Here is a 25,088-nt window from a genome sequence, read left to right on the forward strand (position 1 = left end):
CATTAGTGCTTTATCAGACAAGTGCCCAACTAGTTATGTTATATTACGTGGTTAGTAAGAAACATCTTCCAGAGAGAATAGTTCCGTTAGGGGTTCCTTTCGCTGGGAGGCATGCCCTAAAGTGCATGTCCGGACTGCGCAAAAAGACACAGAAAAAAGCATCTGGGGGCGCATAAAATGAGTAAAAAGATCATCTTTTATCTCACCGACCGAATATTCCCTTAAGAACGCTAGCTTTCGGCTTCACCCAGTCTGAGGTACACATCCGGCTGAACCAGCAGTAACAATCGCAGAGGTGCTCCCTTTACCGCCTAGCCGAACAATCGGGAACGTAGGGGTAAGCACAGGAGCCAGGCAACCCAGCTTGGCCAAAACTTAAGTCATATCGATGCATATAATGGTGAAGAAAAAGGTACATGCGGAAGTTTGACGCATGTGTTGGGCATAAAGACCGTATAAATAAGCTTCTGTTAAAGAAGCCCCCAGGTTTAATGAGCGCGAGTGGCGCGTCACTAGATGAGCCTTTAAGGGATATAAAAGAGAAGAGGGGAAGGAGAGAAATGTAAGACAGAAAAATGCAAAAAATGGACAGAGGAAGGAGACGAACACAGAGTCCGGCGCTAGGCATAGAATCTTCGAAGGCGGGTGGCGTTCCACGGGTTCGGCTCGAGTCGGTTGTCCGACGCATCTCGCAGGCGGTATGCCCCGCCAGTCAGGACTTGGTCGATTATGAATGGACCTTCCCACTTGGGCTTGAGTTTGTCCTTTTTGTTATCCGGCAGGCGTAGAACTAGTTCGCCAACATTGTAATTTTTGGCCCGTACTTCTCTGCTTTGATATCTTCGGGCCTGCTGTTGATAAAATGCGGAACGGGCTTTTGCTACGTCACGCTCCTCCTCCAGGGCGTCCAAGTTGTCCTACCGATCGAGCTCGGCTTCTCTTTCTTCGTACATGCGCACTCTAGGTGAGTCATGAATTATGTCACAGGGCAGAACTGCCTCTGCGCCGTACACCATAAAAAATGGTGTGTATCCGGTGGTGTGATTTGGCGTGGTCCGCAGCCCCCATAGCACGGAGTCGAGCTCCTCTACCCAGTGCGTGTTAGATTCCTTGAGGGACTGCACCAGTCTGGGTTTAATGCCGCTCATGATAAGACCATTTGCACGTTCGACCTGGCCGTTGGTTTGTGGGTGATAGACGGAAGCATAATCGAGCTTGATGCCCATGTTTTTGCACCAGAGTTTTACCTCGTCGGCGGTAAAGTTTGTACCGTTATCGATTATGATGCGGTGGGGGACGCCATAACGGTGTACAACCCCGGATATGAAGTCTATCACAGGTCCGGATTCGGCCGTTTTAACAGGCTTGGCTTCTATCCATTTGGTGAATTTATCCACCATGACCAGTAAGTATTTTTTCCTATCGGTCCCACCTTTAAGGGGTCCGACCATGTCAAGCCCCCAGACCGCAAAAGGCCAGGTGATGGGTATAGTTTGGAGTGCGGTGGGTGGCATATGGCTTTGGTTGGCAAAAAGTTGGCAACCAGCACATCGTTGGACTAGGTCCTGAGCGTCTGCCCGGGCCGTCGGCCAATAAAAGCCTGTACGGAAAGCCTTGCTAACAAGGGACTGAGCAGCGGCGTGGTGACCACCGAGTCCGGCATGAATTTCAGCCAGAAGGTTCCGCCCTTCCTCTTCGAAGATGCACCTTTGAAGGACTCCGGTAGTGCTTTTCTTATAAAGCTCTCCCTCATGGACTCTATAGGCTTTAGATCGCCGCACTATGCAGCGGGCCTCGTTTTGGTCCTCCGGGAGTTCCTGCCTAGTAAGGTAGGCTAGGAATGGTTCTGTCCATGGGGTGATGACCGCCATTATTACGTGGGCTTAAGGTGTAATTTCATTGGCAGAGCCTCCAATTGTGTCAGATTGTTCGGCGTCGAGTGGTGCGGCTGGGTCCGGGTTGTTATTTGTGGGTTCCCCCTCCCATGCTACGGATGGCTTGAACAATCTTTCCAAAAAGATGTTGGGGGGGGACTGCATCGTGTTTTGCTCCGATGCGTGCCAGGACGTCTGCTGCTTGATTGTTTTCTCGGGCTATATGGTGAAACTCCAGCCCTTCGAACCGAGCTGATATTCTTAGGACGGCGTTGCGGTAAGCTGCCATTTTTGGGTCCTTGGCGTCGAAGTCTCCATTTATTTGGGATATCGCAAGGTTTGAATCCCCGCGTACCTCTAGGCGCTGGATACCCATGGATACTGCTATCCGGAGACCATGTAGGAGGGCCTCATATTCGGCTGCATTGTTGGAATCCGTGTACATGATCTGGAGCACATATTGGACTGTGTCTCCTGTGGGGGACGTCAGGACGACGCCAGCCCCCAGTCCGGCCAACATTTTGGAGCCGTCGAAATGCATAATCCAGTTTGAATATGTGCCGTACTCTTTAGGGAGCTCGGCCTCCGTCCATTCTGCGACGAAGTCGGCCAAAACTTGCGATTTAATAGCTCGCCGTGGCTTATAGGTTATATCGAACGGGAGAAGCTCGATGGCCCATTTTGCAATCCGGCCCGTTGTATCGCGGTTGTTGATAATATCGTTGAGTGGTACTTCCGAGGCTACTGTTATGGAACACTCTTGAAAGTAGTGTCGTAGCTTCCGGGATGCCATGAATACCGCGTATGCAATCTTTTGATAATGCGGGTACCGTGATTCGCATGGAGTGAGGACAGTGGACACGTAGTAGACCGGCCTTTGAAGGGGGAATTTGTGTCCATCCGTTTCCCGCTGAACAACGAGCACTGCGCTGACAACTTGATGTGTTGCTACAATGTACAATAACATTGGTTCGCCGATGTTCGGCGCGGCCAGGACTGTGTTTGTTGCCAATATAGCTTTTATTTCATCAAGTCCGGCCGTGGCAGCCTCCGTCCACTCGAAGTGTTTGGTGCGCCGAAGGAGGTGATAGAGGGGTAGTGCCTTTTCTCCCAAGCGAGAGATGAAGCGGCTTAAAGCCGCCACGCATCCAGTTAATTTTTGTATTTGTTTGAGGTCCTTTGGAATATCCAATTGTGACAAAGCTCGGATCTTGGCTGGATTTGCTTCAATTCCTCTACCGGATACAATGAAGCCCAAGAGCTTTCCGGCTGGAACGCCGAAGACGCATTTTTCCGGGTTGAGCTTGATGTCATATTTTCGGAGGTTATCGAATGTAAGCCTCAAGTCGTCTATTAGAGATTCGACGTGTCTTGATTTTATGACCACATCATCCACATACGCCTCTACTGTTTTGCCGATCTGATTTGCCAGACATGTCTAGATCATGCGCTGATATGTTGCACCGGCGTTTTTCAGCCCGAAGGGCATTGTGTTGAAGCGGAATGGGCCGTATGGTGTGATGAATGCTGTTGCAGCTTGGTCTGATTCTGCCATCTTGATTTGATGGTATCCGGAGTATGCGTCGAGGAAACGCAACGAGTCGTGTCCTGCGGTGGCATCGATAATTTGATCGATGCGGGGGAGGGGGAAGGGATCCTTTGGGCAAGCCTTGTTAAGGTCTTTAAAATCGACACACATGCGCCAGGATTTGTCCTTCTTTGGTACCATCACTAGGTTTGCTAGCCAGTCCGGATGTTTTATGTCTCTAATGAATCCGGCCTCCAATAGTTTGGCTAGATCCTCTCCCATAGCCTGTCTCTTGGGTTCGGAAAAATGCCAAAGAGCTTGTTTGACAGGTTTGAATCCTTTTAGGATATTTAAGCCGTGTTCGGCCAGCCTGCGTGGGATCCCTGGCATGTCTGAAGGGTGCCAGGCAAAAATGTCCCAGTTCTCTCGTAGGAACTCTCGCAGTGCGGCGTCTGCATCAGGGTTCAGTTGTGCGCTGATGGAAGCTATTTTATTGGGGTCCGTTGGATGGACCTGGAATTTGACTATTTCGTCAGCTGGCTTGAAGGATGTGGATTTGGATCTCTTACCGAGTATCACATCATCCCTGTTAACCGTGGAGCGGAGCGCAGTCAGTTCCTCGGCCGCTAAGGCTTCGGATAGTGCCCCAAGGGCTAATGCGGCCGTCTTGTTTTTGGCGCGGAGTGCTATGTCTGGATCACTAGCTAGAGTGATAATTCCATTCGGCCCGGGCATCTTAAGCTTCATGTACCCGTAATGGGGTATTGCTTGGAAGATTGTGAATGCTTCCCGCCCTAGTAAAGCGTGATGTCCGCTCTTAAACGGGGCCACCTGAAACGTGACTTCTTCGGACCTGTAATTATCCAGCGTGCCGAACACCACATCTAGTGTGATTTTTCCTGTGCAGCGCGCTTCCTGACTGGGGATTATTCCTCTAAAGGTTGTGCTGCTTCGCTCGACGCGGTTCCAGTCTATTTCCATTTTTGAAGGGTTTCCTCATAAATGAGGTTCAGTCCGCTGCCTCCATCCATGAGCACCTTGGTGAGGCGAAAGCTGTCTACTATGGGACTGAGGACCAATGCGGTTGGTGCTCGGGCTGTTCGGAATCTAGGTTCATCACTTGCGTTGAAGGTAATGGCAGTGTTGCTCCATGGGTTTATTGTTGCAACTTGATAGACTTCGGCGAGGCTGCGGAGTGTTCTCTTTCACACATTGTTTGATGCGAAAGTCTCAAAGACTGTGAGAACGGTACTGGTGTCCTTGGGCTGGCTTTTTGCGGCCTCCAGAATTAAGAGGTCCTCGCCAATTTTGGCCACCTGCCAGAGTATCCCACATGCTCTAAGGCTGTGAGTTGGTGTGGCGTCCTCTGTACTGTGAATTCTACAGGGTCCATCAAGCCACCTTTCCAGTACGGTTCCGTGTCCTGTAAAGGGTTTTGGTTTTTTGGTGTTTATCCCGGGTGTCCTATGATGATGCACCCTCTTAGTTCGGACGGGATTACTATTCAAGGCCGGATTATCCCAAAATTTTGTTTCGGTTTTCCAGGCACTTTCCATCGCACAGTATTTTTGTACTATGGACGCCAAGTCAGCGAAGCATGTAATATCACGACGACTTACGGCGTTAAGGATTCCCTCGTCCGTGCAATTACTGCAGAAGATAGAGATTGCGTCTCCCTCGCGGCAATCCTTTATCCTATTCATAACCAGGAGGAATCTGGCCCAGTAATGATGTACTGTTTCCTCGGGCCTCTGCCTGATTTGGGAGAGATCGCTTATGTTCGGGTGGGCGGGTGTCGTGGAATCTGAAACCTCACCCAATCCAAGATTCGTAGGCCGAAGAGTTTCCGAACTCTGAAGTTCGGGTTCTTGGATGTTTTCCAATGAATCTAGCCCGTTGCCTGATCCTAAGCTCAGGTCTTGAGTTACATCCTCCTCTCCGCGGGTATCCGGCTTGGAGGAGTCGGGAATTCGGACGTAGCTAGTCCTTAAAATAGATGAAGGGTCGCCGCACTGTGCCTCTACCACGGCAACGTGGTGGGTGACTTGGGGAGAGTTAATTTCTCTTAGATCGGGTTTAAGCCCAACCTGGTCGTAATCCGTAGCGACCCCCAGGGCAGTGATGCGATCCAAGAGCTCGTTTTCGGAAGAGAGCTCCATTGGATCTAGCTGCTCGACGAGCTCCGAGCTGACGTGTAGGTTGCTTTTGATGACCCGAGAGGTCACCGTCGGTGCAACAGCCGAACAGGCGGTCATGAGAAAACCTCCTAGCCGGAGGGTTTGGCCGACAACCAAGGCTCCCTTAGCAACGGCGCCGTCTTTGAAGATGGGAGGAGGCATCCTTCCTGATTGAGACGGCACAGAGGAACTCTCAATGAAAGCACCAATGTCGGTGTCAAAACCGGCGGATCTCGGGTAGGGGGTCCTGAACTGTGCATCTAGGCCGGATGGTAACAGGAGGCAGGGAACACTTTGTTTTACCCAGGTTCGGGCCCTCTCGATGGAGGTAATACCCTACTCCTGCTTGATTAATATTGATGATATGGGTAGTACAAGAGTAGATCTACCACGAGATCAAGGAGGCTAAACCCTAGAAGCTAGCCTATGGTATGATTGTTGTGTATGGAGTTGATTCCCTACGGACTACAACCCTCCGGTTTATATAGACACCGGATAGGGTTAGGGTTACACAGAGTCGGTTACAATGGTAGGAGATCTTGAATATCCGCATCGCCAAGCTTGCCTTCCACGCCAAGGAAAGTCCCATCCGGACACGGGACGAAGTCTTCAATCTTGTATTTTCATAGTCAAGGAGTCCGGCTGAAGGTATAGTCCGGCTACCCGAACACCCCCTAATCCAGGACTCCCTCACACACATTTTCGTCTTGACTCTCCAGTAGAAACTTTGGGGCACTCTTTGAAGTACTTTGTGTTGGTTTGAATAGATGAATCTGAGATTGTGTGATGCATATCGTAAAATCATACCCACGAATACTTGAGGTGACATTGGAGTATCTAGGTGACATTAGGGTTTTGGTTGATTTGTGTCTTAAGCTGTTATTCTAGTACAAACTCTAGGATAGATTTGTCGGCGTTCTGGGAACGGGGGTCCCCAGACTTGCCTGCCTGTGGCCTGCGGCGTGGCTCAAAGGGGGGCCCAGCACGGCCCATCTTCATCAACACAGACCCAAGACCCTTGCGAGGGGCCAAGCCTCGCGGGGCGGACGACACGGAGCTTCTTGAGGCACGACCTCATCAGGCTGGCTTGCGAGGAGGCGGAGAGATCAAGGCGGGGTACCTCACGAGGTGCCCGTGACGCAAGCCATGACGACCAAAGGTGCCAGGCGGGTGCCAGCCCGCGCAGTGTCCTCCTTTCCACTTTGGTGCAAAGGGAGCAAGCGCAGCCACGGAGTACCAAGGCGTCAGGCAAAGGTTGCCATTTCGGTGCAACAAGACCAAGACCAGGAGGACTGCAAGATGGAGGTCATCGTGGAGCCCAAGACGGCGTCACCACCAGAGCTTTGTGCAGGCGAAGACTACTTTTGTCAGGATAGCTGGTACTAGCTGCCCCCCTTCAAATTAGCCCGCCATTGTTGGCTCCCTTCCCACTCGATATTTGGGAAGAGGACCAGGGCCTCTATAAATAGGACCAGCCCCCCACAGGGGAGGGGGGATCAACGATCGAGGAGAATCAGAATCAGAGAGAGGGAGAGAAGGGTGACTGAACTCCTTCCAGCAGTTCATCGCCCCAGCCAAGAGCAGACCCTCGCGAGGCTGTTCTTCCTTGTATTGTTCATCATCATCAGCCCAAGAGGCAATCCACCACACCACACACTGGAGTAGGGTATTACACCACAACGGTGGCCCGAACTAGTATAAACCCTGTGTCACTCGTGTTGTTCTTTCCATAGCTTAGATCTTAGCAAGGCGGAGGGGTGCAGGTAGGTAGGAGGCGAAATCTCCGCGCGCACCCCAGTGTTCGAACCTCAAGGGTCTCCCGGAACCCGAAATCCGACATTTGGCGCGCCAGGTAGGGGTGCGCCGGAATTCGTCTTCCACCACCCCGTTCTCCTCCGACCATCGCGCCCATGTCTGACGCTCGTCGGGCCCGCACCAAGCGCCGGGCCACTCTCACTTCCCGCGTCGCCCAGACGGCTCCTGTCGGCGGGCGTCCTCGCCGTTCCCCGTCACCTGCCGTCAACGCCGCCACCGGCCCGGCGGGGGACGAGCAGCAAGCATCGTCTCAGCATCCGTCCGTGCGGCAAGACGGCCGCACCGCTACTCCCTCGCTCACCCCAGCTGGTTCTTTGTCCCGCGCGCTTCGCGCACCCATGGAGGCTCGAGCTGCGCTCATCGCGGCAAACGAGCTCCTGCGCCACCGTCCCGTCGACGACGTCTACGAAGAATGGCTCGACCTCGTCGCCGAGCTCGTCCGCGCCGCAGCGGGCGACGAAGCTTCGGCGGCGCCCCGGCTGCCTCCTCCTCAAGAAGGCGCCATGGCTCCAAGGCGCGTGGCCCCTGGGCAGAACCCGCTCCGTCAGGTGCCAGTGCAGCAAGATCAGAGCTGCCAGGAAGTCCCTCGCCCGCAAGAAGCTGCCGGGCGCTCCCTGCTCCAGCACGTCGCGACCATGCTCCTGCTCCAGCATGTCAAGACCCCACGCTGCTCCCAGCTGCAGCGCATGGGGACATGCCAGACCAAGCTCTCCGTCACCCAAGGCCTCCCGTGGCCACAGCAGGCTGCCGTGCCTTCACCACCGAGCTACACAGCGTCGCGTGGCCCGGCAAGTTCAAGCCAGACCTGCCTCCTCGTTACGACGGCACGGCTGACCCTGCGGAGTTCCTCCAGCTCTACGAGCTGGGCATCGAAGCTACCAACGGAGACGAGAAGGTCATGGCGAACTAGTTTCTCATGGCACTCAAGGACGGGGCCCGCACCTGGCTCCTGAACCTGGCTCCAGGCACGATCTCCTCTTGGGACGAGATGCGCACCCGCTTCATTGCCAACTTCCAAGGCTCGCGACCGGCCACCCGCCGTGAGCGACATGCAGAAGTATATCCAGCGCTTCAACAACGCTTCATTGCCAACTTCCAAGACCCTGCAGAAGTATATCCAGCGCTTCAACAACGCACGCCTCAAGATTCCCAAGGTGACTAAGGAGGCCATCATCTCAGCCTTCTCCGACGGCGTGCGTGATGTCAAGATGGAGGAGCTGGCAATGCATGAAGACCTGTGCACTTCCTTGGAGCTGTTCAACTTGGCAACCAAGTGCGCCAGGGCTGAGGAAGGGCGTCTCTCCCTCCTCGAGCTGCCTGCCACAGACCCAGAAGAGAAGAAGCCCAAGGCCAAGGATGTGAAGCGCAAGGGGGCTGCCGTGCTCGCGGCAGAACCAGACACCAAGCGGGGCAGAGGTCAGCCCGAACCTTCCAAGGGCAGCCGGTACTGTGTGTACCACGACCGCCACACCCACAACACCAACGAATGTCAAGAGCTCCGAGCCGTGCGAGAAGGAAGGATCGGCCGTCGCCCCGACCGCGGTGACCGGGGCTATGGTCGAGGAGGAGGATGGAACGCAGGATGCTGGGAAGACCGTGGCCCACGCCAAGGGTGGCGCGATCAACCTTGAGAGGATCGCTGGCAAGACCCGCCTCGCGAGGGAGACTGGAGGGATCAGCCTCGCGAGGATCGCCCGCAAGGCAACGCAGGCCTCCCTCCGCTACCGCCGTAGCCAAGGAGAAAAGAGGACCGCCACCAAGACGAGGGGGCTGGGGGCTTCCAGGAGCCGCGCGCGATCGCCTTCATCCTGGGCGGGGCTCAGGCCCCAGCCTCTCAACGCATCTTCAAACAGTTCGCCTACAAAGTGAATGCAGTCCTCCCCAGGCTTGAAGCCACGCGCCCTCTCAGGTGGTCGGCGTGCGCCATCACGTTCAGCTCAGCAGATCAGCTCAAGTGTGCGGCTACAGCAGGAGTCCTCCCAATGCTTTGTTCCCCAATCATCAGCAACGTGGTAGTCACCAGGACCCTCATCGATGGCGGGGCAGGGCTCAACGTCCTGTCCGTGGAAACATTCAACAATCTTCAAGGGCCCTACAGCCAGCTTCAGCCAACCAATCCCTTCTCCGGAATCACCGACGGCTCCACGGTCCCGATTGGGCAGGTCTGCCTCCCTGTCACCTTCAGGGCACGCGACAACTACCGCACCGAGCTCATCGACTTCGACGTCGCTCACATTCGCCTGCCGTACAACGCCATCCTTGGGTACCCAGCGCTGGCCAAGTTCATGGCCGTAACTCACCACGACTACAACGTCCTCAAGATGCCAGGAAGTGGTGGAGTCATCACGGTGCCCTGTGAAGAGAAGGACGTGGTGTGTTCCCTGGAACGTGCCTTTCAGGCTGCGTCACTGGAAGACCCGGATCGCGGAAGCAGGAGGCTTCCCGAGACCGCCCCCAAGAAGAAGAAGACATTGTTCGGCCTGGCCCCTCAGGAGGCAGGCCCCTCTGGGCACGTGCCTGCCCAGGGGGAACCTCCTTCCATCACATAGGAAAGCGCGCCCGGCGCCCTCCTCAGGCAGGGTTCGAGGGCTCTCCCCTGGAGGGCCACCGACCTGGCCAGGGTCACGAGGGAGGTGCTTGGGCACCACATGGAGGCGTGTTTCGAAGCACGTTTCCCTCAAGAAGGAGTAAGGCAAGGAGAGCCAGACCCTCAGGAGTCCGTCAGCAAGGCCATTCAGGAGCTACAGGAGTCAAGAGTCATGAAAGGCGGCCGCCGCCTACCAGTAGTGGCTCCCCATCCAGGCGAGGATGGTGGGCTGCGCGTCTGCATCGACATACCAGGGCTCAACCGAGTCGCCTCTCTGGAGCACCTCTGGCCCTCGAGAGTGGGGCGCTGCGGAGGTCCACCCCACAGCTACGTTCGCATGCCTTACGGCTTGCCGAACGCGGCTGCCACGTGCCAGCGCCTCATGAGGGGCATCATGGAGGCACAAGAGGCCAGGCGTTCCGCAGCCCTGGCGGAGATGGAGATGGTCCGCGAGGAGCCGCCAGCACCTCCGGAGCCTCCCGAGGCCCCTGGGCCTGGGGGCTCGTGAGGATCGGCTTCCACAGCCCCCGTGCCCACCGAGTCTGCTACACCAACACCCCTTCATCCTCAATGTCATCAGGTGACATCTTTCAAGTTTCACTTCCAGCTTGGAGCGCCCCCAGGGCTGCATTATTCCTAGGCCGCGTGGGTCTGTCCCTGCGGCATGTATCCCTTTTATTTCATGTTGTTAGCTTACCTTTTTGGGGGCGCCCCTCGGGCTGCATCATCCCCAAGTCGCTCGGGCCAGACCCAGTGGCATGTATCTCATTTGCATCTATTTCCGGTTATGCGTTATACCCACCATGCTTGATTATTTGATGCCGGTCCATGGCACCTCTTCTTCTCCATGCCAACCACTTGCACGTTAAAGGGGGGGGGGTACTTGAGCATCGCAACTCAGGGCTCTTACTGGCTCTCCAGCCCTCACCCTCTGGCCTTGTCCACGGCATCGTGACCTGGCATACCAGCGACGGCTGAGACCAGCTCGAGGGCCGGGACCCGAGGACGTAGAGTGCCGGCATCTAACCAAATTTGCAGGGACACATCACAAGATAAGGCCCAGTGCCAGGCGCAACCCGCCTAGAGGTAGGGCCTCGTGAGTCCTGCGCTGGCCCACGGGTGCCCAGATACACCTCGCCAGGCCCTACCATGCCAGCCACGTGTCAGGGCGGGGCTGTACACGCCCCGGGGGCTCCTCCCGAAGGGGGCCTCCCTCCCACGTACCAGTGGAAGCACCATGCTCCGCGCTGGCTGACGACACTGCCGAGGAGCGGCTATGCCCGTACACATACGTAAGCGCTATGCTCCGCGCTAGTGATAAACAACTGAGGGTGGCCCCCGAGCCGCATCAACCTCAGGGAGCCCAGAGCTCAGTGTCTAGCCTCATCGTAACGCCTCCCCTCGGGAGTGCCGCGCGAGGGGGCTGGGCACGGGGGCTGCGCCTGGGTCGCGCCCAGACGCACGCTGCCCAGCCAGGCCCCCCCGGGCCTGGTTCGTCGCGCGTCTCTCCCCGAGCGGAGCCAAGGTACGAAGGCCGTTTGAGCGTCAAGGGGGACTCCTGAGCATTGCGACTCAGGAGCCTAACTGGTCACGTAGCCCCTCATTCCTTAGTTCCGAAAGGCTAACGCTGGGTGAGGTATGCGCGCGGCCGGGCTCTACAGACGTAGAACGGTAGATCCACCCACATCCCACCTCCCTACTTGCTGTTCGTGCGCCAAGGGGGACTCCTGAGCATCGCGACTCAGGAGCCTAACTTGTCACGTAGCCCCTCACTCCTTGGCCCCGTCCTGGTTTCCGGTCGGGACTAACGCTGGGTGAGGTATGCGCGGGGTCGGGCTCTGCCGGCGTAGAACATAAGCAAGTAGGAAGGAAAAGCGCAAATTTCAAAGAATTCAAAAGCAAATATTACAGTCCACACTATTATCTCAATGCCAAACACAAGTTTAAACGCCTCCCCGAGGCATGATACATGTGCAGGAATTAAAGGCAGGACAGGAGCCACAACGGAGTCACTTGTCGGCGGTGGAGCAGCGCGGAGTGGGTTCGCCTTATGGAGCAGTGGGGTCGGCAGCGCCTTGCTTCGGCTTGATGCTGAAGGCCCGGAACTTCCCCAGCAGAGCCTCCGCGCGACCCTTCACGGCCTCGGCAGCGGCAGCGGCACGCTCGCCGCTTACTGACTCCAGCAGGCCGTCGAGGTCGATGCCGGGATCGCGAAGGTAGATGTGGGTGAGGACCCGCGTCAGCGCTGCAGAAGACAGGACACGCACCTCGGCCTCGGCCGTGGGGCCAAGGCCAAGGGCGACATCTTCAAGAGCACGAACCAGGAAGGGAAGCATCTTGGCGGGGCCGTCCTCGGCGCCAGCCAGCGGGCTCTCCAGGCCACTGTCGTAAATCGTCCTCAGCGAGGAGCGGGCCTTCGCCTCCATCTCCATGAAGGCCACGCGGTCCTCGGCAAGAACCAGGGCCTTGTCGTCCAGCTCGGCCTTCCTCGCCCCCAACTCCTGCTCCAGCGCGCCTAGGCGGTCGCGGCGCTTCCTGAGCTTGACCTCCCTCTCCTTGACGGCCGCCTCGCGAGCCTTCACGCCTTCTTCCTGCTCTTGGCGAAGGCGGACCTCTTTCGCGAGCTGGTCCCGCAGGCCCTGCAGCTCGTCCTCCAGCGCCTTGCAGCGACCACGGACGTCGACCACCTCCCCCAGGGCTGCGTCACGAGCAGCCTTCGCCTCAAGGACGGCCTGCTTCTCCTCATCGCAAGCCGTCGAGGCCTGGACCAGCGCCGCCCGAATCGAAGCGTCGGAGCGAACCCATCTTGAAGCCAGCTCCAAGCGCCCGGCCACCAAGCGAGGGTCGGCGCCAAGAAGATCCTGCCGCAGTCAGTCTAGCTCAGCAACAGCACGATCCAGAATGGCAGAAGGAGTCGGAGAGACAGCAGCCGGTGGAGTAGGAGGAGAAGGCGGCTGCGCGGCCACAGCATCCTGAGGCGGAGTCTGCTGCGCCGCAACGGCTGTAGTGGCGGCAGCAGGCAAAGGCACCTCGGGAGTCACTTGGACCATGGGGGCTGAGCTCGCCCCAGCCAGCTCAGCCAGGCCTCGCGAGGACGACCGGGCAGGAGAAGCCCGTGCGCCGCGGTCACCCTCCTTCGCGGGAAGAGGCGCTGCCATGGATGGAACCTCGGGAGCTCCCTTCGACTTCTTTGCTGCGGGCACCAGCCTATCCAAGAGATGCGGACGTCAAGCCTCAGAAGCAGAACAAGAAATAAAGACAAGAATCAAACGCTTACGGGTCATCGCCAGTGAGCTCGAGCGGCCTGCGGCAAAATTTGAAGCCTGAAAGCCGGCTGGAAGGGTCAACCTCGGGGAGCTTGGAAGCGGAAAGTGCGTCTGCGGTCCGCCTCGGGGCCGGGGCAGACCCGTGGGTGATCAGCCCGGTCCTGTCCTTCTTCGGGATCAGGGGCAAGCTCCCGCCGTCCTGCTCGTCGTCATCCTCGTCGTCATCCTCGTCGTCATCGCTCGGAGAGAGGTGGAGAACGCGGGACCTGCGCCGGGGGAGGGGAGCCCTCGACTCTCCGTCAGTCGCTTCGGAGTCAGGCCCTTTTTCCCGCTCCCCTCCTTCCTCCTCTTCGCTGGAGTCGTTGGAGGGCACGTCCACCGGTTCCTCAAGAGTTTCCATGGGCACGGGCCCATCCCCGTTGAAGACGGGCATGGACTCCACTACCTGCTCCCAGTCGTCGCGGAGGAACAAGGGCATATGAGCGCCCTCCGACCTCCAATCTCGCCACATTGCCCCCGACCAGAGATTGGAGGACCGCAGCCAGGTCTCCATCGGCCAAGGCCGCGGGGCTCGGATGGGGCCTCCACATCGGAAGTGAGTACTGCCGAAGCGGAGCCAGCTGGTGCTCCAGGAATTCCCTCAATAGCGATGCACCGGTCAGCTTCGCCGCTGCCATGTTGGCCGGCCTCAGATCTGCGTCCATCTTCTCCAACACCAGCTTCGTGCGGGGGTCCGCGAGCTCCGCTCGACCCCAATCGCTGGAGCTCGTGGGCTGCTTCGTGGGCAAGATCAGCCGAGGGTGAATGCGCCCAGCATCCGCCAAGACCCACTTGCTCTTGAAGCCCTCAATCCTTTTCCCAGGGTTTGAGATGGCAATGGCGCCACCGTACGCGATGAAGCTCGCACACGCGGAAGCAGGACCGCAAGAGGTCCGGAGGTAGAAGTAGTGGCGCAGCAAGGCCACTAAGGGCTGCACCCCTACGTGAGCCTCGCAGTAATAGGCGAAGATTGCCAGGAGAAGGACGGAGTTGGGGTGGAGATGCAGAGCCTGTAGCTTGTAATGGCGGAGGACAGAGAAGAAGAACTCGGAGAAGGGAGGCACCAGGCCAGCAGCAATGGCACTTACGAAGAACGGATAGAAGGTGCTCCATTGACCCTCAGGGGTGGCGGAGCCGGCCTTGAACACCTTCGCCCCGTCGATGCCCCGCGCCGCCGACATCCGGCGCAACCGGGCGAGGCTCGCCTCCGACACGTTCGGCGAGTCCAGGGCAGACGAGTACCAAGCTACGGCCGGGGGCTGACGAGGCGCCACGGCTTCCTAGGTCACGCGGTCGGAGTAGATCTGGAAATTTTGGAGGAAGGAAGGAGAGGCGCAAGAAAGGGGATCTGAGCAGCAACCGGAGAAAGCAAAAAGCAAAGCCTAGGAAGATGCCGCTCCTTTATCAACTCGCGTAGTTGCTAAGGCGCTCACGTCCAATCAACCGCCACGTGGCGCCCAAGGCCGCAGGCTGTTAGGGCCCGCGGCGCTTCATTCTTGCCCTTCCGCCTCCCTTCACGGCCAAGTCCGGGCGCGCCTTGGGCCCGGGGGCTACTGTCGGTGTTCTGGGAACGGGGGTCCCCAGACTTGCCCGCTTGCGGCCTGCAGCGTGGCTCAAAGGGGGGCCCAGCACGGCCCATCTTCATCAACACAGACCCAAGACCCTCGCGAGGGGCCAAGCCTCGCGGGGCGGACGACACGGAGCTTCCTCAAGCACGGCCTCATCAGGCTGGCTCACGAGGAGGCGGAGAGATCAAGGCGGGGTACCTCACGAGGTGCCCGTGACGCAAGCCATGACGACCAAAGCCGCCAGGCGGGTGCCGGCCCCCGCAGTGTCCTCATTTCCTCTTTGGTGCAAAGGGAGCAAGCGCAGCCGCGGAGTACCGAGGCGTCAGGCAAAGGTTGCCATTTCGGTGCAACAAGACCAAGACCAGGAGGACTGCAAGACGGAGGTCATCGTGGAGCCCAAGACAGCGTCACCACCAGAGCTTTGTGCAGGCGAAGACTACTTTTGTTAGGATAGCTGGTACTAGCTGTCCCCCTTCAAATTAGCCCACCATTGTTGGCTTCCTTCCCGCTCGATATTTGGGAAGAGGACCAGGGCCTCTATAAATAGGACTAGCCCCCCACAGGGGAGGGGGGATCAACGATCGAGGAGAATCAGAATCAGAGAGAGAGAGAGAGAGAAGGGTGACTGAACTCCTTCCAGCAGTTCATCGCCCCAGCCAAGAGCAGACCCTCGCGAGGCTGTTCTTCCTTGTATTGTTCATCATCATCAGCCCAAGAGGCAATCCACCACACCACACACTGGAGTAGGGTATTACACCACAACGGTGGCCCGAACCAGTATAAACCCTGTGTCACTCGTGTTGTTCTTTCCATAGCTTAGATCTTAGCGAGGCGGAGGGGTGCAGGTAGGTAGGAGGCGAAATCTCCGCGCGCACCCCAGTGTTCGAACCTCAAGGGTCTGCCGGAACCCGAAATCCGACAAGATTGAACGGAAATAATAGCTTCGTGTTATTTTACTATGGACTCTTGAATAGATCGATCAGAAAGGATAACTTTGAGGTGGTTTCGTACCCTACCGTAATCTCTTCGTTTGTTCTCTGCTATTAGTGACTTTGGAGTGAATCTTTGTTGCATGTTGAGGGATAGTTATATGATCCAATTATGTTACTATTGTTGAGGGAACTTGCACTAGTGAAAGTATGAACCCTAGGCCTTGTTTCAATGCATTACAATGCCGTTTACGGTCACTTTTATCATTAGTTACCTTGCTGTCTTTATATTTTCAGATTACAAAAACCTATATCTACCATCCATATTGCACTTGTATCACCATCTCTTCGCTGAACTAGTGCACCTATACAATTTACCATTGTATTGGGTGTGTTGGGGACACAAGAGACTCTTTGTTATTTGGTTGCAGGGTTGTTTGAGTGAGACCACCTTCATCCTACGCCTCCCACGGATTGATAAACCTTAGGTCATCCATTTGAGGGAAATTTTCTACTGTCCTACAAACATCTACACTTGGAGGCCCAACAACATCTACAAGAAGAAGGTTGTGTAGTAGACATCATTGGTCTTGTTCTTCAAACAATTAGCCTAGAAGAAGATACACTTGTAAGGCACATACATAAATACAAGTTCAGTATGTGGTCTGATCAAATACATATACCCTACCTGATACTTTGGATTAGACCAGTGTTTAACAAGGGTTGTTCAGTCTTCATCTATAATATATTCCACTGGAGATGTTTGGGAGATTTCATTGTTGGCCTTGCCTTCAAAGTGAGATTCTCTAATGTGGTGCCGATACTGTCGCAGAGCAGACTAAAAAACATGAGTGCATGCTTGTTTAGTTGCATCATCTTTCGGATCCAACTTGAACATCATCTGTTGAAAAAAGAATGTGAGTCTTATTAGTAGGAAGCTAGAAAGTATGGCACAGAGCAAGACAATATTACAAATTGCGATGAATAACATTACTTACGGATAAATGGTCAAGGAAGGTGTTAAAATGGGTATTGTCTTTCTCATTCATGTACTGGATCCATGTTCAGAGGATACGTGCATGACACCTAACGGCAATGGCTACCTCTGATACTAACTCGGCTGACTCTGTAGCATCACGTGGCCTTTTTAAACCTGCCTCAAAATGGATCTCCATTCTTCCTCCTTTAGATTTTGTTAATCTATCAAGAATTATCCCTTATGTCTGTTTCCGCTTGCGCTGTGGTGCTAGTTCAACAACGAATATGGAAAGTGATAGTGCACATCAAACTGTGAGAGTACATATAAAGGAGCATGCAACTGCAACTTGACTCGGTCAGGTACCGTCTTGGTGTTGATGCTCATGAGGTTCATCTGATCTTGCCAAGTCCTGTTGTGTCAGCAGTGCTTCAGAAGTAGTGTTAGGTGTGAATGCAGCTTGGGAACTGGCCAGTTCCGGAGCAAACGAACGAGTAACTCGTTGAGATGCTGGTACAGTTGAAGCGGCTGCTGCAGCTGGTGGAGCAGGTGATACTGTGTTTGTAGATTTAGCCGGTGGACTTGGACCTTCTACTGCACTATAAGTACCAGTAGAATCTCGAGGGAAGATCCTTTTCTGTTTCACCCGACGAGTAACACCATTCCCTACTATATTCTTTTCCTTGCTCTTTTTTGACTTTGCCATGTCAAGGCGTACCCACAACACAAAAGAATAAAATCGCTCTTCAGAACTCATTGATGCATGATACAGACAAGCAATACTTTGATGTAAGAGAACCGTATGATGATGGAATATGTAAGAAAAACAAGACGGCGTGACATGTTCATAGCTACAATGTGTAAACTAAGCAGAAGGATTTAAAAAATAGAAGTAATGCAAGCTAGACACCATATGAAAGATGCAACCAATATCACTCTGCCTAGTTAAAAGTGTCTTGTCATAAGTGGCATTTCGAAAAATTAGAAGCAGTACAACGTAGAAATCAATGCAAGATGCAACCACTATCAAACTGCCATGTTAAAAGCGTCCAATCATGAGTGACTGATGCGGGGTACACAACAATAGTATTTTGATGTAAGAACATGGTATGATTGATAGATGAAGTGTATTCTAGACATAGAAAGGCATGCCATATGCACATGTATAACGTATAAACTCAGCAGGTGCAATTTAATCAAAACAGAAGAAATACAGGCTATACAACATATGCAACATGAAACCTACATCACGCTCCCAAGTTAAATGTGTCTTATGGGTAAGTGATCGTTGCAGGTATAAGTTGTAAGCTACGCAGATGCAATTCAACAAAATCAGAAGCAATACAAACTAGACATCATACGAAACATGCAACCACATATAACAGTTCCAAGTTAGAGCAAGCACCTGGGATGGTGGAGTAGGGGATATGTGCTCATCATCTACATGTATGTTCTAAAAACAGGAACATGTGTCATATTCACAGGCATTATGTGTAAAGTAAGCAGATGCAATTCAACAAAGTTAGAAGCAATAAAAGCTAGACATCATATGCAACATGCAACCACATATAATAGTGCCAAGTTAGAGCAAGCACCTATGATGGTGGAGTAGGGGAGATGTGCTCATCGTCTACACAGCTACGTTGACTGTCTAGCCTTGCATTGTCTTGCGAATCTTGTTGGGAGGATGGCAGAGTAGAATCTATAGAGAGCCTCTGTTTCAGTTGCTCGGAAGGACCACCATCGTCCAATGCCTTACGAATTTCCTTCTGGTTTATTGATTTTGCATTGTGAGGTCAAACCGACAAGAAAAAGGAATAAAATTCGCTCTTCAGAACTCATTCATGCATGATACTGACAAACACTACTCTGATGAAAGGCAAAGTCATGATACCAGGATGGAATATGTACGAAAAACTAGACAGCTTGAAATATTCACACCTATGATGTGGTAAGTAAGCAGAAGGCACTTCAACAAATTAGAAGCACTGCAAGCTAGACACCATATGGAAGGTGCAATCAATATCACTCTGCCAAGTTAAAATTGTCTCGTCATAGGTGGCGTTCATCAAACTAGAAGCACTACATGCTACAAATCATATTCAAGATGCAAACCAATATCACACTGCCAACTTAAAGGTGTCCCATCATATGTGACTGACGCGGGATACACAAGAAGAGTAGTTTCATGTAAGAACATGGTGTGATAGACAGATATAGTATGTACCAAAAACAGGAAAGCATGGCATATTTAGACGTATCATGTGTAAGGTAAGAAGATGCAGTTTACACTAATTAGGAGCAATACAAGCTAGACACCATATGCAACATGCAACCAGATATCACACTGCCAAGTTAGAGCAAGCACCTTGGATGGTGGAGTAGGGAAGCGGAGACTTGGAACTTGTAATGCACTAGCAGTACAAGGAGAATCCGTACAGATGCTCCGTTTACGTTGCTGCAGAGGACCACCATCATCGCCTTCCTTACTCTTTTCCTTCCTCTTTTTTGATTTTGCCTTATCAAGTCAAACCCACAAGAAAAAGGAATAAAATTTGCTCTTCAGAACTCATTGATGCATGATACTGACGAACACTACTTTCATGTAAGACAGTCGCATGATAGGAGGATGGAATATGTATTAAAAACAGGATGACATGACATATTGACATGTATGATGTATAAAGTGTAAACTAAGCACAAGGTGTTTGAACTAGTTAGAAGCAATGCAACCTAGAAACCATATGAAAGATGAAACCAATATCACTTTGCCAAATTAAAAGGGTTGTCTAACAAATGCATTTGACCAAATTAGAAACAATACATAGCAATAGGCTAGAAATAATATGCAATATGCAACTAATAAAGGTGTCTCATCGTAAGTGATTGATGCAGGATACAGAAGAGAGGTAGTTTCATGTAAGAACATGGTTAACACATAGATGTAGTGTGTACCAAAAATAGGAAGGCATGTCATTGATACGTCTCCAACGTATCTATAATTTTTGATTGCTCCATGCTATTATATTATCTATTTTGGATGTTAATGGGCTTTATTTTATAGTTTTATACCATTTTTGGGACTAACCTACTAACCGGAGGCCCGACCCAAATTGATGTTTTTTTTGCCTATTTTAGGGTTTCGCCAAAAAGGAATATCAAACGGAGTCCAAACGGAATAAAACCTTCGGGAACGTGATTTGCTCAACAAACGTGATCCAGGAGACTTGGATTGGGCGTCAAGAAACAATTGAGGAGGCCACGGGGTAGGGGGGCGCGCCTACTCCCCCTAGGCGTGCCCTCCACCCTCGTGGGCCCCTCGTTGCTCCACCGACGTACTTCTTCCTCCTATATATGTCCACGTACCCCCAAACATCCAGGAGCACCACGAAAACCTAATTCCACCGCCGCAACCTTCTGTACCCGAGAGATCCCATCTTGGTGCCTTTTCCGGAGCTCCGCCGGAGGGGGCATTGATCACGGAGGGCCTCTAAATCAACTCCATGGCCTCTCCGGTGATGTGTGAGTAGTTTACTTCAGACCTTCAGGTCCATAGTTATTAGCTAGATGGCTTCTTCTCTCTCTTTAGATCTCAATACAAAGTTCTCCTCGATCTTCTTGGAGATCTATTCGATGTAATCTTATTTTGCGGTGTGTTTGTCGAGATCCGATGAATTGTGGGTTTATGATCAAGTTTATCTATGAACAATATTTGAATCTCCTCTGAATTCTTTTATGTATGATTGGTTTATCTTTGCAAGTCTCTTCGAATTATCAGTTTGGTTTGGCCTACTAGATTGATCTTTCTTGCAATGGGAGAAGTGCTTAGCTTTGGGTTCAATCTTGCGGTGTCCTTTCCAAGTGATAGCAGGGGCAGCAAGGCACGTATTGTATTGTTGCCATCGAGGATAAAAAGTTGGGGTATATATCATATTGCATGAGTTTATCCCTCTACATCATGTCATCTTACTTAAAGCATTACTCTCTTCATATGAACTTAATACTCTAGATGCATGCTGGATAGCGGTCGATGTGTGGAGTAATAGTAGAAGATGCAGAATCATTTCGGTCTACTTGTCACGGACGTGATGCCTATATACATGACCATACCTAGATATTCTCATAACTATGCTCAATTCTATCAATTGCTCGACAGTAATTCGTTTACCCACCGTAATACTTATGCTCTTGAGAGAGGCCACTAGTGAAACCTATGGCCCCCGGGTCTATCTTCCATCATATTAATCTTCCAAAACTTAGCTATTTCTATTGCCGTTTATTTTACTTTGCATCTTTATTTCTCTTTATCATAAAAATACCAAAATATTATCTTATCATATCTATCAGATCTCACTCTCGTAAGTGACCGTGAAGGGATTGACAACCCCTTTATCGCATTGGTTGCGAGGTTCTTATTTTTTTGTGTAGGTGTGTGGGACTCGAGCGTGATCTCCTACTGGATTGATACCTTGGTTCTCAAAAACTGAGGGAAATACTTACGTTACTTTACTGCATCACCCTTTCCTCTTCAAGGGAAAACCAACGTAGTGCTTAAGAGGTAGCAAGAAGGATTTCTGGTGCCGTTGCTGGGGAGATTCGCGCCAAGTCAAGTCAAGATTTGACTCCTAAAAACGAGCCATTTATGGCACCATTGTCGGGGAGTCTATGCACAAGTCAAGACATACCAAGTACCCATCACAAACTCTTATCCCTCGCATTACCTTATTTGCCATTTGCCTCTCGTTTTCCTCTCCCCCACTTCACCCTTGTCATTTTATTCTCCCTCTCTTTTTCCGTTCGCCTCTTTTTCGCTTGCTTATTGTTTGCTCGTGTGTTGGATTGCTTGCTTGTCATGATGGCTCTACCTAGATTTTGTGATCTTCACCTTAAAAGGTTAGAAGAGATCGAAAGCAACGTCAGGAGTTTTATGACTTTACAATTTGAGCATAACAATTTCTTTAGGAACGAGCTTAAGGAACAAAAAAGCTTTATGGGTTATATGAATAAAGAGCTCGATGATATGTCTAAAGAATTTATGGCTTGAAATCTCATATTGCTCATCTTGAAATATTAATTGCTGAAGTTTCAGATAAGCAGGCCACCTTAGTTAATAAGATGGCCGCTAAGCCGGATTTTTTATGAAAATAAAGGTGAATATCTAAAAGTTATTGATGTGTCTCCTATTAAATATTTGTTTTGCAATATGAATCTTGATAATGATGGGACTGAAGATGAGCCACCTTTACCTAGAAGGCGTTCCAAAAATTTGGAGTTTTTAGATCTTGATGCAAAAATTGGTAAAAGTGGGATTGAAGAGGTTAAAACTTTAAATAGTAATGAACCCACTATTTTGGATTTCAAGGAATTTAATTATGATAATTGCTCTTTGATAGATTGTATTTCCTTGTTGCAATCCATGCTAAATTCTCCTCATGCTTGTCGTCAAAATAAAGCTTTTACTAAACATATCGTTGATGCTTTGATGCAATCTTATGATGAAAAACTTGAGTTGGAAGTTTCTATCCCTAGAAAACTTTATGATGAGTGGGAACCTACTATTAAAATTAAAATTAAAGATCATGAATGCTATGCTTTGTGTGATTTGGGTGCTAGTGTTTCCACGATTCCAAAAACTTTGTGTGATTTGCTAGGTTTCCGTGAATTTGATGATTGTTCTTTAAACTTGCACCTTGCGGATTCCACTATTAAGAAACCTATGGGAAGAATTAATGATGTTATTATTGTTGCAAATAGGAACTATGTGCCCGTAGATTTCATTGTTCTTGATATAGATTGCAATCCGTCATGTCCTATTATTCTTGGTAGACCTTTACTTAGAACGATTGGTGCAATTATTGATATGAAGGAAGGGAATATTAAATTCCAATTTCTATTAAGTAAAGGCATGGAACACTTCACTATAAAGAAATTTAAATTACCATATGAATCTATTATGAGAACCACTTATGGATTGCCTACCAAATATGGCAATACCTAGATCTATCTTCGCTTTTATGCCTAGCTAGGGGCGTTAAACGATAGCGCTTGTTGGGAGGCTACCCAATTTTATTTTAGTTTTTTTCTTTTTTCTCATGTTTAGTAATAAATAATTTATCTAGCCTCTTTTTTTGTTGTATTTTTTGTGTTTAATTAGTGTTTGTGCCAAGTAGAACCGTTGGGAAGATTTGGGGAAAGTCTTTTTGATCTTGCTGTGAAAAACAGAAACTTTAGCGCTCACAAGAATTGCTGCAATTCTTATTTGGAAGGTGCTATTTAGTTAATTATTTTTTCAGATGATTAATAGATAATTTACTCACGTCCAGCAATTTATTTTAGAATTTTTGGGGTTCCAAAAGTTTGCGTTAGCTACAGATTACTACAGACTGTCCTGTTTTTGACAGATTCTGTCTTCCGTGTGTTGTTTGCTTATTTTGATGAATCTATGGCTAGTAAAAGAGTTTATAAACCATAGAGAAGTTGGAATACAGTAGGTTTAACACCAATATAAATCAAGAATGAGTTCATTACAGTACCTTGAAGTGGTGTTTTGTTTTCTTTCGCTAACGGAGCTCACGAGATTTTCTATTCAAGTTTTGTGTTGTGAAGTTTTCAAGTTTTGGGTAAAGATTTGATGGATTATGGAACAAGGAGTGGCAAGAGCCTAAGCTTGCGGATTCCCATGGAACCCCAAGGTAAAATTAAAGGATACCAAAATCCTAAGCTTGGGGATGCCCCGGAAGGCATCCCCTCTTTCGTCTTCGTCTATCGGTAACTTTACTTGGAGCTATATTTTTATTCACCACATGATATGTGTTTTGCTTGGAGCGTCTTGTATGATTTGAGTCTTTGCTTTTTAGTCTACCACAATCATCCTTGCTATACACACCTTTTGAGAGAGACTCACATGATTTTAAATTTATTAGAATACTCTATGTGCTTCACTTATATCTTTTGAGCCATATAGTTTTTGCTCTAGTGCTTCACTTATATCTTTTAGAGCATGGCGGTGGTTTTATTTTATAGAAATAATTGATCTCTCATGCTTCACTTATATTATGTTGAGAGTCCTTTAGAACAATATGGAAATTTTCTTTTAGGAATAATATAAAAACTTTCATAGAAGTGCATTGAATACTATGAGAAGTTTGATACTTGATAATTGTTTTGAGATATGGAGATGGTGATATTAGAGTCATGCTAGTTGAGTAGTTGTGAATTTGAGAAATACTTGTGTTGAAGTTTGTGATTCCCGTAGCATGCACGTATGGTGAACCATTATGTGACGAACTCGGGGCATGATTTATTTATTGATTGTCTTATGAGTGGCGGTCGGGGACGAGAGATGGTCTTTTCCTACCAATCTATCCCCCTAGGAGCATGCGCGTAATACTTTGTTTCAATAACTAATAGATTTTTGTGATAAGTATGTGAGTTCTTTATGACTAATGTTGAGTCCATGGATTATACGCACTCTCATCCTTCCACAATTGCTAGCCTCTCTAATACCGCGCACTATTCGCCGGTATCATACACCCACCATATACCTTCCTCAAAACAGCCACCATACCTACCTATTATGGCATTTCCGTAGCCATTCTGAGATATATTGCCATGCAACTTTCCATCGTTCCGTTATTATGACACGCTTCATCATTGTCATATTACTTGCATGATCATGTAGTTGACATCGTATTTGTGGAAAAGCCACCGTTCATAATTCGTCATACATGTCACTCATGCATCATTGCACATCCCGGTACACCACCGGAGGCATTCACATAGAGTCATATTTTGTTCTAAGCATCGAGTTGTAATTCTTGAGTTGTAAGTAAATAAAGTGTGATGATCATCATCATTAGAGCATTGTCCCAAGTGAGGAAAGGATGATGGAGACTATGATTCCCCCACAAGTCGGGATGAGACTCCAGACGAAAAAAAGAGAAAGGCCATAAAAAAAGAGAAGGCCCAAAAAAAAGAAAAAATAAGAGAAAAAGAGAGAAGGTACAATGCTAATATCCTTTTTCCACACTTGTGCTTCAAAGTAGCACCATGATCTTCATGATAGAGAGTCTCCTATGATATCACTTTCATATACTAGTGGGAATTTTTCATTATAGAACTTGGCTTGTGTATTCCAATGATGGGCTTCCTCAAAATACCCTAGGTCTTCATGAGGAAGCAAGTTGGATGCGCACCCACTTAGTTTATTTTGTTGAGCTTTCATATACTTATAGCTCTAGTGCATCCGTTGCATGGCAATCCCTACTCACTCAGATTGATATCTATTGATGGGCATCTCCATAGCCCGTTGATACGCCTAGTTGATGTG

The sequence above is a fragment of the Triticum urartu genome, chromosome 6A (assembly GCF_056163025.1).
Source record: "Triticum urartu cultivar PI428250 chromosome 6A, HENAU_Tu73, whole genome shotgun sequence".
NCBI classification, from domain to species: Eukaryota; Viridiplantae; Streptophyta; class Magnoliopsida; order Poales; family Poaceae; genus Triticum; species Triticum urartu.